The 13,829-nt window shown below is 51.3% G+C and overlaps 1 protein-coding gene across 8 annotated transcripts in view; it reads left to right on the top strand.

Moving 5' to 3' along the window:
- Positions 1 to 278: 278 nt before the first annotated feature.
- Positions 279 to 13,829, top strand: part of CPQ (carboxypeptidase Q) — a 398,816-nt gene continuing 385,265 nt past the window's right edge. For 4 of the 8 annotated variants that reach the window (XM_041769085.1, XM_041769088.1, XM_041769084.1 and 1 more), the window contains exons 1-2: positions 281 to 403; positions 4,155 to 4,356. The gene's annotated coding sequence lies outside the window, so the exon portion shown is untranslated. Of the gene's footprint in view, positions 404 to 4,154; positions 4,357 to 13,829 lie in introns of all 8 variants that reach the window. The other 4 variants (XM_041769090.1, XM_041769089.1, XM_041769083.1 and 1 more) reach the window with 3 other exon arrangements.

The raw sequence follows: 13,829 nt of genomic DNA, 5'->3' as shown, positions 1-13,829 counted from the left end.
TCCCTCCCCCCGCCCGCCTCCGCGCCCTTCCGCCCCCCTCCGCACCCTCCCCCCACGCCCTCCTCCCACCCCCCGCGCCCTCCGCACTCCTCCCCCGCCTTCCCGCCCTCCCCCGCCCTCCGCCCCCCCTGCACATTCCCTCCCCCCGCCCGCCTCCGCGCCCTTCCGCCCCCCTCCGACCCCCCCGCCCTCCGCACCCCCCTGCACCCTCCCTCCCACCCCGCGTCCTCCTCCCCCCCCCCCCCCCGCCCGCCGCACCCCCTGGCCTCCCCCGCCCCGTCCGCTCTCCCGCCCGCGGCGCAGGGGTGTGGCCGCCGCCGGGACCAGAGGGCCGCCGCTCGCCCGCCGCCCCCGCCGCCCCCGCCGCCGGCAGGCGCAGGTGCAGGTGCAGGTGCAGGTGCAGGTGCGTCCTCGAAGGCCCGCGGGGCCCCGGGTGGGGGGAGGGGCTGTAGGTCGCGGATTCGCGGGCGGGGAGGGGGGGGCCGGGACGGACGGAGGAGCCGCCCCCGCGGACCCGGGCCCAGGGCGCGGTCTCCAGGCCCTGCGGCGCCCCCGGCCCACGAGGACCGGCCCCGCCCCGCGGCCTCCGCTCCCCCCTCCCCACGCCCTGAGCCTTCGCTTCCGTTGGAGCCCGCTGGGCCGCTCCGCACCGCAGTGGCCGCTCCTTGGGGCGGGGCTGGGGGCCCTGGTACTGGGGGGACGGGGTCCTGGTACTGGGAGAGGGGGTACTGGTACTGGGGGAGGGGGGTCCTAGTACTGGGGGAGGGGGTCCTAGTACTGGGGGGAGGGGGTCCTAGTACTGGGGGAGGGGGGTCCCAGGTACTGGGGGAGGGGGGTCCTGGTACTGGGGGAGGGAGTCCCAGGTACTGGGGGAGGGGGGTCCTGGTACTGGGGGGTGGGGGTCCCTGGTACTGGGAGGAGGGTGGTCCTAGTACTGGGGGAGGGGGGTCCTGGTACTGGGGGAGGGGAGTCCTAGTACTGGGGGGATGGGGTCCCAGGTGCTGGGGGGACAGGGTCCCAGGTACTGGGGGGACGGGGGTCCCAGGTACTGGAGGGACGGGGTCCCTAGTACTGGGGGAGGAGGGTCCCAGGTACTGGGGGGACGGGGTCCCTGGTACTGGGGGTCGGGGGTCCCAGGTACTGGGAGGAGGGGGGCCCTAGTACTGGGGGGCGGGGGCCCTGGTACTGGGGGGCGGGGGTCCTAGTACTGGGGGACGGGGTCCCTAGTACTGGTGGAGGGGGGTCCTAGTACTGGGGGGATGGGGTCCCAGGTACTGGGGGGATGGGGTCCCTAGTACTGGGGGACGGGGGTCCTAGTACTGGGGGACGGGGGTCCCAGGTACTGGGGGGCCGGGGTCCCAGGTACTGGGGGACGGGGGTCCCAGGTACTGGGGGGCCGGGGTCCCAGGTACTGGGGGACGGGGGTCCCAGGTACTGGGGGGCCGGGGTCCCAGGTACTGGGGGGACGGGGTCCCTAGTACTGGGGGAGGGGGGGTCCTGGTACTGGGGGGGCAGGGGTCCTTAAGTACTGGGGGACGGGGGTCCCTAGTACTGGGGGGACGGGGGTCCCAGGTACTGGGGGGACGGGGTCCCTAAGTACTCAGGGGACTCAGAGGGCCTCCTAAGTACTGGGGGGATGGGGGGCATCCCTAAGTACTCAGGGAGTGGGGGGTCCCTGGTACTGAGGGGAATGGGGAATCCCTAGCACTAGGGTCAGGGTGGGGATCCCTAGTACTGGGGGGGACAGGGGATCCGTAGTACTGGGGGGATGGGGGATCCCTTGTACTGAGAGGACAGGGGCATCCCTAGTACGAAAGGGTGCTAGTTATGAGAGGATGGGGGGCGTCCCTAAGTACCCAGGGGACTCAAGGGGCCTCCCTAAGTACTGAGGGGATTTGGGGGGGCCTCTGTAAGTACTAAGGGGACTCAGGGGGCCTCCCTAAGTACTGAGGGCGTGGGGGTCCCTGATTACCAAGGAGACTCGGGGGGTGTCCCTAGTACCCAGGGGACTTGGGGGCCTCCCTAAGTACCAAGGGAACTCGGTGGTCCTCCCTAAGTACTGGGGGGACGAGCAGGTGCCTTGGGAGCACACCTGAAAAGTTCCTGTTGAGTAAGTGAATGGCGCCTGGGAGCAGAGCGCAGGGCAGGAGGCACAGGCGGAACAGAGGCCGAGGGGAGGCCGTGCCCCGGCCGCGGCTCCCCCTCTGTTGGGTGGTTTCCAGAGTGGTGACGAGGTTGCGCCCTTGTACATGGACGCGTTCACCTCAAAGGACCTTTCTTCTACTCTTTTTAAAGAAAATAATCCCCAGAAGCGCCCGCCTGGATTCCCAGTGGGGGTAGATTCCTGTAAAGCGTGCCTAGGCCTTCTGTCCCGGGGGTTGGCTTCCACCGTGGGCCGCTGGGACATCACAGCATCGCCGTCCTTCCGGGCGATAGGGGTGCCTCCACGGGTACAAACACGCAACCTTGCTCTGAGCAACTTGCTTGCAGCCTCCGTGTCTGCCTTGCATCTGGGGCTGTGACGACGCCGTCTGTCTCCCTGCGGCAGGTGCCAGTCATGGGTGATGGGGGCGCCGAGCGGAGCCCAGGCCCCAAGGGTGACACATTGGTCTGTGCAGAGGCGGCTCCCTCGGCAGCTCCCTGGGCCGAGACAGCCTTGAGGCCCCGGGCCGCTGCCCCAGCCCGACCGGTCCTCGGACTCGAGTTCCGGAAAAGCTGGATGACTCTGGACTCGGCATTTGACTGCTCCAGCTCTCAGTTTCTTTTCTTTTCTTTTTTTTTTTTTTTTTAAGATTTTATTCATTTATTCATGAGAGACAGAGAGAGAGAGAGAGAGAGAGAGAGAGAGAGAGGCAGAGACACAGGCAGAGGGAGAAGCAGGCTCCATGCAGGGGCCCGACGCAGGACTCGATCCCGGGACCCCGGGGTCACGTCCTGGGCCCAAGGTGGCGCCCAACTGCCGAGCCCCCTCCCAGGCTGCCCCCAGGACTCAGTTTCTCAATCTCCCAGGTGAGGGAGGGTTGACGGGGCCCCTCCTGAGGCAGACTTCAAGGTTCATGGGGCTGAAGGCCAGATTAGGTGCCTTCGTAGGCCTCAGCTCCCCCCTCCCGTCTCGCTGGGATTCTGAAGAATCTCGGCCCCACTCTCCTCTCTGCGGGTCGCAGCCCCTTGCTCACTCTTCTCCGCATCTGCCGCTGGAGGACCTGGGAGCATCTGGGAGCATCTGGGAGCTCACGCAGAGAATAGACGATGGCGGGCTGCTGGGGCATGGGGGCAAGGGTGGAGGCTGCGTTGCAGAGGCTCAGGCCGGCTCCGACGTGTTCCCAGAGCATCCCAGCCGAGGGCGCCGCACATCTCCCGGGGATCTGGAGAATTGTATCACCGTTAATTTGCATGCATTTGGAATTAGTTATTATAGATCACAACATTCTTCTGGAGCTGGAAGGGCCTTAGAGACTTTTCTAATGGCCCTTAAAAAGTCGTTTTACAAACATATCAAGATTATTTTTTTGCATGCTGCATTTAACAAACACAAAATCCCAAACGTGTTAAGTAAAATAAAATTAACGTCACCCACTTCGGTTACTTCAAGACTGTTGGGAGAAGTGGTACTTGGTGAGAAACACCGACTTTCTCGAGCTTTTCCCCAAAGAGCCAGCTACGAGGTCATGTGTCGTTCAGGCGTGGAATGTAACAAAGGTCGATATTTGTGGGGCGCTGACCATGCGGCGAGCGCTGTTCTGTTTGATCTTTCTACTTCTATTGCCCCATCTAATCCTTACCATAAACCTAAGAGCGGGTACCGTTGGAATCCCCGGCCAGCCTTCCCAAATAGGAGATGCTTGGAAAATAGGAAAGTCAAGTACTCAAAACACAGACAGTTGGAGTCGCGGTTTCTCCCAGAAACAACAGGCGTGTCTGCCGGGAGAGCGTGTGACATTCGAGAATGGGGTCTCCGTGCACGTTCTGGGACATGTTTATATCACTCGGGGGCATCGTGGGGAAATTTAGGGTGGGATCTTAGGGCTGGAATGATTAAGACTGAATCATAGAGAATTGATTATTATTTCATTTTGAAAATTACTGGGTTCCACCCGGAGGACTCGGGTGCTTTGACCTAAATGCACACGCGCCCTCATTTTACCCACGTTCAGACTAAACCAGTTCGGGGAGTGTAAGCTGGTGCCATCGAGCGCTGGCATCGCCGAAGAGCTTCCAGCGGCGAGCGCCGAGCACGTCGTGTCCTGGACGAGCCGCGTCCTCGACGAGGCCTTCTGGCCTCCTGCGCGACACCCGCAGCTCCTGCTGCAGAAAACGGCCGACAGCGTCCCTGTAAGCCGGGGACGACCGTGCAGGGTGAGTCTCCTGGGCCCCGGGGAGCAACCAGAGGACCACGGGGCTCACAGAATAAGTGGAAACTCACTTTGTTTCTTCGCTGTCAGTCAGGTTTAGCCTCACAGAAGGCAGGGAGGGACCTGTCCGGCCGCTTGGAAAACTGAGAGCCGGTGCCACTTTGATTTAGCTCGGGAGGCTGGAACTCTGCCCCGCAGGCTGCTGTGATAGCAGAGACCTTCCGTGGCTCACAGTATCACGGAAAAAAAAACAACATTAAAGCAACAATTTTTATTACTTGTCCCGGAGCTAGAGCTTTAAAATGTGCTTTCTTCCCCCCTAACCCTCCCTAAACCACTTAGCTTTTAAAAACAAACTAACCCCCCCACCAAAAGAAACCCAAGCCACCCATTCATGTGTTTGCCTCAGTCAGATTTCTCGTCCTTTCCCTTTATTCCTGGGCCCTGCTTCTCTAGGGGGGGCCAAGAAGTGGGGCCAGAGTGCTTCCAGGCCTCTGGAGCTTTTCCTTAGTTAATATTTTATTGAGCACGTGCTGATGTCCTCAGCCATGGCCTGGGGCTCCCGGGGGAGGCGGGAGCTTCTGGGGCCACAGGAAAGGTCTGGTGAGCTTGGGCCCGGGCTATCTAGACTTTCTCACGTGTGGATGATCTGTTTCAGAGCTTTTTTTTTTTTTTTTTTTTTTTTTAAATTTAAGCAGAATTTTTAATCAGAGGAGTCTTGTGATTGGGTTTCCCCCCAGGAAATAGCTGCAACAGTCATGCTTTGGAGGAGCTAGAGACAGAGGAGGAGGGAAGGCAGGGAGGATGGGGACGCCAGATGACATAGGACAAGGGTCTGAACCAACCCAGCTTTGGGAGACAGTCAGGAAGTAGGGAGGGCAAGACTTGGTGACCCGGACTGGGGGCCGGGACCCGCGGGGTCGTCTGCGAGGATGGGGGCGGGGTGGGGAGGCATGAGACAGGGACCGCGCGGGCCGCACGCGCCGGGGACAAGCACACGGCCTCCTGGAACGCCCGGGGAACGGCCCTGCCCGCGCCCTGATGTTTACCTGGTGGGTCCCAGGTTGGACCCGAGCTCGGGGCTGCAGGCCAATACGTTTACACCGCGTTGTGTAGGGTCTGTAGTGATGTGTCACAGCAGCGAGGGAAAAATAATCCGGGTTTGCTGGAGACTCAAGAAACGCTGACATTCAGGCGGCGCCTGGGGCTCAGTGGTTAAGGCCTGCCTGCAGCTCAGGGCGTGATCTCGGGGTCCCGGGATCAAGTCCCGCATCTGGCCCCCTGCTCAGCGGGGCGCCTGCTTCTCCCTCTGCCCCCCGCCCCGCCCGTGCTCACTCTCGCTCTCTCGCTCTGTCTCACATAAATAAATAAAATCATCAGAAAACAAAACTTCCAAAGAAGCGTAAACATTTCGGACAGGCCCGCCGCGCGGGGAGCCCTCAGTCACCACGAGCCACCGCTGTCGTGATTCCTTAATGGTTCCCCTCTGTCTCTGCTCCTCTGTGTTGGTGGCCGGCACCCGCTGCTCGCCCCGCCCGCCCGCCCAACCCTGAAGCCCCCTGCCACCCTCCCAGATGGCCACGTGGGCATCCTCACCCCACGTAAGCAGACCTGGGCTCCACGCAGCCTCGGGTTCCCCCGTCCCCTTGGATCTTAGGGTGCTGGCTTGCTGTGCATCCTTAGGGTCCTGGGAGGTCCAGGGACAACTGTTGGTTTTCATTCTGGTGTGTCCCGTTGGTTGTTGCAAGGACAGGAGCGGCGACTTCCAGGCTCCTCCCTCTTGGGGCCGAGGCCGGCACTTCGGGCTCAGAAGGGCGGCGTCCCTGCCCTTGATCCCTCGGTTTCTCCTCTCTGGCCCTAACTCCTCCGTCTCACCCCGGATGTGCCCTGTGTTTGTGTTGCGGTAGTGGCACCTCAGCCCGTGGACTCCGGGGCCCTGCTCGCCTGCTGTGTCTGGGGTTCAGCCTCACACCCCGGGGGTTGTCCTTGAGTCCCCGGCCCCTGCCGGGGACTGTGGACACACTTCATGGCAGCTGCCTTGGGGGATCCGGGGGGTCGGGAAATATGAGGGCGCAGCTGAGAACGGACGGCCGTGGGGGGTACACTGGGTCCGATGAGGGGAGCGAGGGGCCGGCGGGCAGGAGCCACTGGGTCTGGGGGCCGGGCGGCAGGTGGGGGGCAGCCACCTTCCGTCCCGGATGGGGACCGGGGCGGGCACCGCACATGAGGACGAGTCCTCGCTCAGGAACTCTGTTGTTACGTGAGGGAAATAGAGACCTGGGTTAAAGAGCTGGAAATTCTTCTCTGTAGGGACAAAAGGACGAGCCATAAGAGGGTAGAAAGATGAGATTTAGCGGCTGACTGAGTAAATAGAGGATTTTGTACTGTTGAGCTGGGTGGGAGGGACAGTTGCGGTTTCATTAGCAGAAAGAGGGAAATGGTCTTTCTCAGTTGAGAAGACTTTGGGGAAGTTGACAGGTTTGGCGATGTCGAATCGGGACATTTGGTTTTAAGTGAAAGCAAGGCAACTAAAAGGAGATTAAATTATAAGAGAGAGTCTATGACTTTGATTACTGGAAAGTTCAGCGATTCAGCCGGCTTTAGGCATGGTGGGATCCAGGACACAGATGATGTAATACGGGCCCATCTCGGTCCCTAATTGTCTGTCTTTCAGCTTAGCTTGTCCTGGTTGGTTTGACTCTGTGTAGACAGGGTTTCAGCAAACAGTAGGCACCGTGGGAGCCTCCGGCTCCAGATCTACATCCTGGATCTCTGGAAATCTCAGTGGAAACAGCCTTGTTCCCCAACACACGGACACTTTACCTTTACTCAAGTATAATTTTAAGGACACAAGTTAATTGCAAATGTTCGATCGTCAATGTAGGCTGGTTGAGGGACAGAGATACTGCAGTGGCCTTCCAATAGTTTGAAGTTTCGATTTCATGTATTTTCTTTTTTTTTTTTTTAATTTTTTTTATTTTTATGATAGTCACAGAGAGAGAGAGAGAGAGAGGCAGAGACACAGGCAGAGGGAGAAGCAGGCTCCATGCACCAGGAGCCCGATGTGGGATTCGATCCCGGGTCTCCAGGATCGCGCCCTGGGCCAAAGGCAGGCGCCAAACCGCTGCGCCACCCAGGGATCCCGATTTCATGTATTTTCTAAGTTTATTTTATTTTCATCCATCTAGAAAACTAGATTTGTAGAGTCAGTAGATTTTGGTGGGGGTCTTTGGTTTTGGGATCAAGGTGATGCTGGCCTCGTAGAAAGATTTTGGAAGTTTTCCTTCCGTTTCTGTTTTTTGGAGTGGTTTCTGAAGAATAGGTATTAATTCTTCTTTAAATGTTTGGTGGAATTCCCCTGGGAAGCCATCCAACCATGGACTCTTGTTTTTTATGGGGGATTTCTAATTATTTCATTTCCTTGCTGGTTATGGATCTATTCAGGTTTTCTATTTCTTCCTGTTTCAGCTTTGGTAGTTTATATGTCTCTAGGAATTTATCTGTTTCTTCCAGGTTGCCTAATTCGTTGGCAGATTGTGGCTCATAATATGTTCTTATATTGTCTGTATTTCTTTGATGTCGGTTGTGATCCCTCTTCTTTCATCCATGATTTTATTTATTTGGGACCTTTCTTTTTTCTTTTTGAGAAGCCTGGTCAGTGGCTTGTTGATCTTATTAATTCTTTCAAAGAACTGTGGTTTGGGTGTGGAATGTGGGATGAGGAGGGTACTGTGGCTGCAGCCAGCCTAGACCAGTGTGGGGATCAGGGAGGATGACATTAAAGAAAACAGAAAATGGGGGAAGTATGCTGAGAAGACAAAAACCATAGCTGCCATAGTCTACTATGGAGTGCCAATAGCCACCTTGGTTGAGATGACCGGTTCAGTGGGGCTCTGGGCTCCTAGGTTCCGGACGGCTTAGTTTTGATTAGCAGCTCACAGTGTACAGCATGCTCTGCTCCTTGGCTTGATGTTTTGTTGTTGTTGTTTTTTAAGATTTTATTTGTTTATTTGAAAGAGAGAGCAAACGAGAAAGAGCACAAGTCAGGGGGAGGGTCAGAGGCAGAGGGAGAAGCAGATCCCACCCGGAGCAGGGAGCCCAATGCAGGACTTGATCCCAGGGCCCTGAGATGATGACCTGAGCCAAAGGCAGATGCTTAAGACTCAGCCACCCAGGCGCCCCTTGATGTCTTTCTTTTTTTTCCTGCCTTTCTACAAACTTAGAGAGTTCTTGAAATTCAGTGTCGAAACATAAACTCATCATTTATATTTTTAATCCCCTTGACCAGTTACCAGTATTTTCCTCAGTGCCCACAATGGAACCCTTAGCTTTTGCTTTGACTCCCTTCCTTCCCCTTCTGTCAAATCATGTATCTTCTTCTGAAATCCCCCCTGGATTTACTCCTTTCTTCCCCATGTTCACCATTGTCTTTCTAATTAGGATCTTCATCAGCTTTCTAGTCTCTCTCTTTATATCTATCTTTTAAAATATTGGCAGATTTACCTCACTGGGAAAAGGGCACCCTACCCCCCAAATATCCCCCCCTCCAGTTATTTGATTGGTGTGTACATGGCACAAGGGTGAATGTCTGATCTAAATTCAGGTCCCTCTGTGTTTCACTCTGCATTTCATCGAAGATATTTGGTTACTTAAATGAGAAAATGTGTGTTTGAGAAATCTTTGTAAATTAATATCGTTCAGATGATGGTGATTTCTTTTTCTTCTTCTATGCTGTGTGAATTCTGAGTCATTTCCAAATTCTGATTTTCAGCCTTATCTCCTCTAAGTGAATTCCTCTCTGTCTGAGTTCATTTCTATCTTTGTATCTTTCTACTGTTCCCAGACCCCAAATGCCCTTCTTTTTGCTTTCCTCTCAGTCGACTAAAACTTAATTATCTTTAAAAGCCTGACTGAAGTCTTGCCTCTCTTACGAAGTCCTTTTTTAATGGGACTAATCCAGATCACCCACATTCTTTTTTCCTTATAGTTCATTTTCACTGATTTATTTGCTCTTTAGTTCTTGCTTATCGTTCAGTCTCCACAGTATATCTTATACTTCTGAGGGTGGGAATCTTGACTTTTACTTCTTCTGTACCATGCATAGTTCTGGTCGTGTAGTTTTTAAATAAATAGTTGCAGATTAATTAATCGTTAGTTGGGAAAAAAGTACTAATCTGCAATAATTGCCCTTTGGCTATACTTTGTGAGTTTCTCTTTTCCTCTTGGGAAGAAATAGTTGTGGATTGATTAGACTGACAGATGCTGCAACAATTTGGTCCAATTTAACAAACCCTTCTTGGGTTCTAGAACATATGGGCCGGTGCTGAATAAAATGTTCATTTGTTCACTTACTCAGTCAACAGATATTTTTTGGGTCTCCACTGTTTCCCCTGCACTGTGTGAGTTATTATACTACATGTGTGCTCGTAGACACTCAGGCTTTGAGATTCTAAACATGAATCTGACATAGTCTTCATCTTCAGTTTGCTTTACTTACATGACCAGTAGTGGCCCCATTGGATGATTATAAGGCTTTACAGAAAAGTAAATGCCAGGCCATGGATACACAAAGAAAGAAGTAATTAATTTTGGCTTGGATAGTGCTAGAAAGGATTCACAGAGGAGGTAATATTTAGGGAAAAAAAAAGGAAGCATGCAGGGAGAGAGCACTGACGTTCATGTTTGCTTTGTGAAAATTTTGTGCTTTACACAGTGTGTTGTTAAAAATTGACATGCCAGAAAGTTTCTACTTCTGGAAAGATGGAGTAGATGTCCTTTTTCCTAACTATCCCACTAAGTATAACTAAAAATAACTAAGAAATCTAGAGGGGGAAGAAAAGAACTCTTGGTGGGGAGCTCTTGAGGGAAAAGTATATATATAATATAAAATATAAAATTAGGTTGGTTGGTTTATATATATATATATATATATATATAAATATAAATGGTATAAATATATATATAAATATAAATGGTATATATATATATATATATATATATATATATATATATATATATAATGGTGTGTACATGGCACAAGGGTGAATGTCTGATCTATATTCAGTTCCCTCCATGTTTCACTCTGCATTTCATCAAAGATATTTGGTGACTTAAATGAGAAAATGTGTGTTTGAGAAATCTTTGTAAATTAATATAGTTCAGATGATGGTGAACTATATATATATATATATATATATATATATATATATATATATATATATCATAAACTATACTCTGAAAGGTGGAAGGAAGAAGACAGACCAGCTAGGGACCTTGGGACCTAAGTTCCTTGGGTTTTCCTTTTGCATCATATAGCTCAGACTTGGAGCTGAAAATCTGGCAACTTAGAAATGCCAATGAGTATAGACCAAAACAAACAAACAAACAAACAAAAATCCCTAACAAAACCCTGTCCCCTGTAGCCAGCAGACTAGGAAGGAGATAGTCTGTCAAAACCGAGAAATTAGAAGGTCACCATTCTACTCCAATCAGGTGCTACAGAAAAAACTGTGGCTCCACCATGATCCATACCAATGCAAACTGAGTAAGTACCTTAGATTTTGTCCTCACAAGGCTATTACAGGGAATGCCGACACTCCTACCAGGGTGGTGTCAGGGAAGATGGAGCAGGGAGCCAGATCTTTCATATCCAGCCCCTGTTAATGAGCCTCCCCACCCCTACCTGTGGAGTAAGTGGAGACCATGTGGGGAGTTTGGACTTATGGCCCAATTGGAAATAATGCAGCCTACCTCATCCCTAAGGGCCTGGTCTTAGAGGAGTCTAGTGGAAAGTCAACACTGTCACCCTTGCCTCACTAATGAGGCCATCCCACTGCATTGCCTGTGAAGACCCTCACTGAGAGTTTGTAAGGAGACGTCCTCTTTGAATGTCAGTGGAAGCTAAGCGAGGAGCCCAGATTGCCACCCCCAGTGGCCTTGTTGAGGCAGCAGCATCCCCACCCTGCTCCTATGCCACGTGTTGGAGAAAACCAGCTCAAATAGAGGCTTAAATAATAACGCAGAATCCTAAAACATAATTTGAAAATGCCTGTGTTTCAACTGAAAATCACTTGTTATAATGAAAGAATTAGGGAAATCTCAAAGTAAGTGAAAATGGAAAATCAATAGATGCCAACAATAAGATGACAGTTATAGAATTATCTGACAAAAAAATTTTAAATAGCCAAATAAAAATGCTTCAGTGAGCAATTACAAACAGCTCAAAATGAGTGAAAAACTAGAAAGCCTCAGAAAATAAATAGAAAATCTCAGCAAAGAAACAGAAACTGTAAAGAAGAATCAAAAGGAAATTCTACATCTGGAAAATACCGTAAGTAAAATGAGAATCTCAATAAATGGGCTCAACAGTAAAATGGGACGGAATCAAAAAGCAGTAAACTGGATGATGGAATGATCTGACCAACCGAGAAAAAATAGATTGCAAAAAAAAAAAAAAAATGAGCAGAGCCACAGGGAGCTATAGTACTATAAGAAAAAATATAACATTTGTATTATCAGAGTCTCAGAAGGAAAGGAGGAAGAAATCAGGGTTGAAAAATGACCCTCAAAGAAATAATGGCTGAAAACTTCTCAACTTTGATAAAGACCTTGAGATTCAGGAGGCTGAGCAAACTCCCACTAGGGGAGGAGAAGCCCAAGGAGACTGAGGCCAAAGCACAGCATAATCACACTTCTGAAAACTCATGGCAAAATATCCTGAAAGCAGCCAGAGAAAAATGGCATCTTACCCATAGGGGGAAATAATTAAAATGAGAGTGGATTTCTCATCAAAAGCCATGGAGGCTGGAAAATGGGGGCACAATATTTTTCAGTTGCTAAAAGAAAATAACTGAATCTAGAATCATATACCCAGCCAACATATCCTTCAGGGACAAAGGGGAAATCAAGAAATTCTCAGGTAAAAGGAAACAACCCTACACAGACGTACCCTGAAAGAAGGGCTAAAAGAATTGCTCTCAGCAGAAAGGAAATGATAAAAGAGGGAACATTGGAACACGAGGAAAGGAGGAGCATGGTAAGCAAATATATTGGTGAATATAATTTGCCTGCCGTTTTTCCCTGAGTTTTCTGAATTTGTGTTCAGTGGTTGAGGTGAAAATTGTAACGGTCTGTAAGTGTGATTCCAGATGTATGCGGATGAATTATTTAAGAAAATTATACTCTAAACCCGGAAGGGCAAAGGGATGGATGTATGTAGCAGAAGGGAAGTTTTCTGTACTTTACTCAGACTGGTAAACTGATGACACCATTGGACCAAGATGGTTTCCATATGTCGTGTGATACCTAGAGCAGCGCTGTGGGGAGACAAGAAGACAGGAGAGCCTGAGGGAGTCGCCCAGCGGACAAAGGACCATAACCTCCGATATTACGCTCACGACACTTAGCAGTTAGAAAGCAAGCAGTCCAGTGTGAACTTGGATGAAAGACATGAAGAGACATGTACTGGGTAAGATATAGGTAGGAAATAAGCACCTGGAAAGGTGTGCATCATGGTCCATCAGGGGAATGGAGACTGAAACCAAGTATAATATGATATTATAATAAGTATAATAATTATATAATAATTATATAAGTATAATAACACTCATGGCCAGCAGGGGTGTGGAGAAACTGGATCACTCACACGTCGATGGGAGTGTTAAATGTGCCAGCCACTCTGGAAAAGAGTTTGACGATTTCTTAAAAACATGCAATCCCAGGCAGTTTGGCAGCTGTATCCCTGGGTGTGTGTATATGTATATCCCAGAGAAGTGAAGATTTATGTCCATACAAAAGCCTGGGCACTAATGTTCAAGGCACCTGTACGTGTAACAGCCCCAAGCTGGAAACAACCAGCTCGAGTGGACGTTGAACAACTCGTCATACATCCATGCAGTGGGACACCACTCAGCAACGAAAGGGAGCAGACCGCTGATACAGGCCATGGCCTGGATGAGCGAAGCCACCCCTCAAGTCATGTACTATATTATTTTTTATCTAGCATTCTTAAAATGGCAAATGACTGCAATGGGGAGGAAAGTGGTGGAGGCCAGGACGGAAGGCAGTGGGGCTCGTAGGGGGTTGTGGACATAGCATGAGGGGTGGTTTTGCTGATAGAAATAGAAACCGCCTGTCCCTTAACCGTTTCGGTTCTGACACTGACCACAGTTTTGTAAGATTTCTCCCACATTGGGCGAAAATGGGTAAAGGGAACTTGGATCTCTCTGTTTCTTTCTTAAAACTGCACGTGACTCTGATTATCCCCAAAAGTGTAATGAAAAAACCTTAATATACTTTGGGGTGTTCCCTTTCCTGTTGTTGATGACCTTGACTCTTCGTGTCCGCCTATAGTATGCTGGTTGGCAAACGTTAATTCTGAATTTCTGCACTACGTCCAGCATGGTGGTGGCTGGAGCTGCAGGAGTGCAGAAGATGGTGTAGAAGCATAAGGCTCACGGGACCCGCGAACCCGAGTGT

The sequence above is a fragment of the Vulpes lagopus genome, chromosome 9, assembly GCF_018345385.1.
Source record: "Vulpes lagopus strain Blue_001 chromosome 9, ASM1834538v1, whole genome shotgun sequence".
NCBI lineage: Eukaryota > Metazoa > Chordata > Mammalia > Carnivora > Canidae > Vulpes > Vulpes lagopus.
Note: the sequence above shows the minus strand (reverse complement) of the source record. Positions and strands in the feature narration are given on the sequence as shown.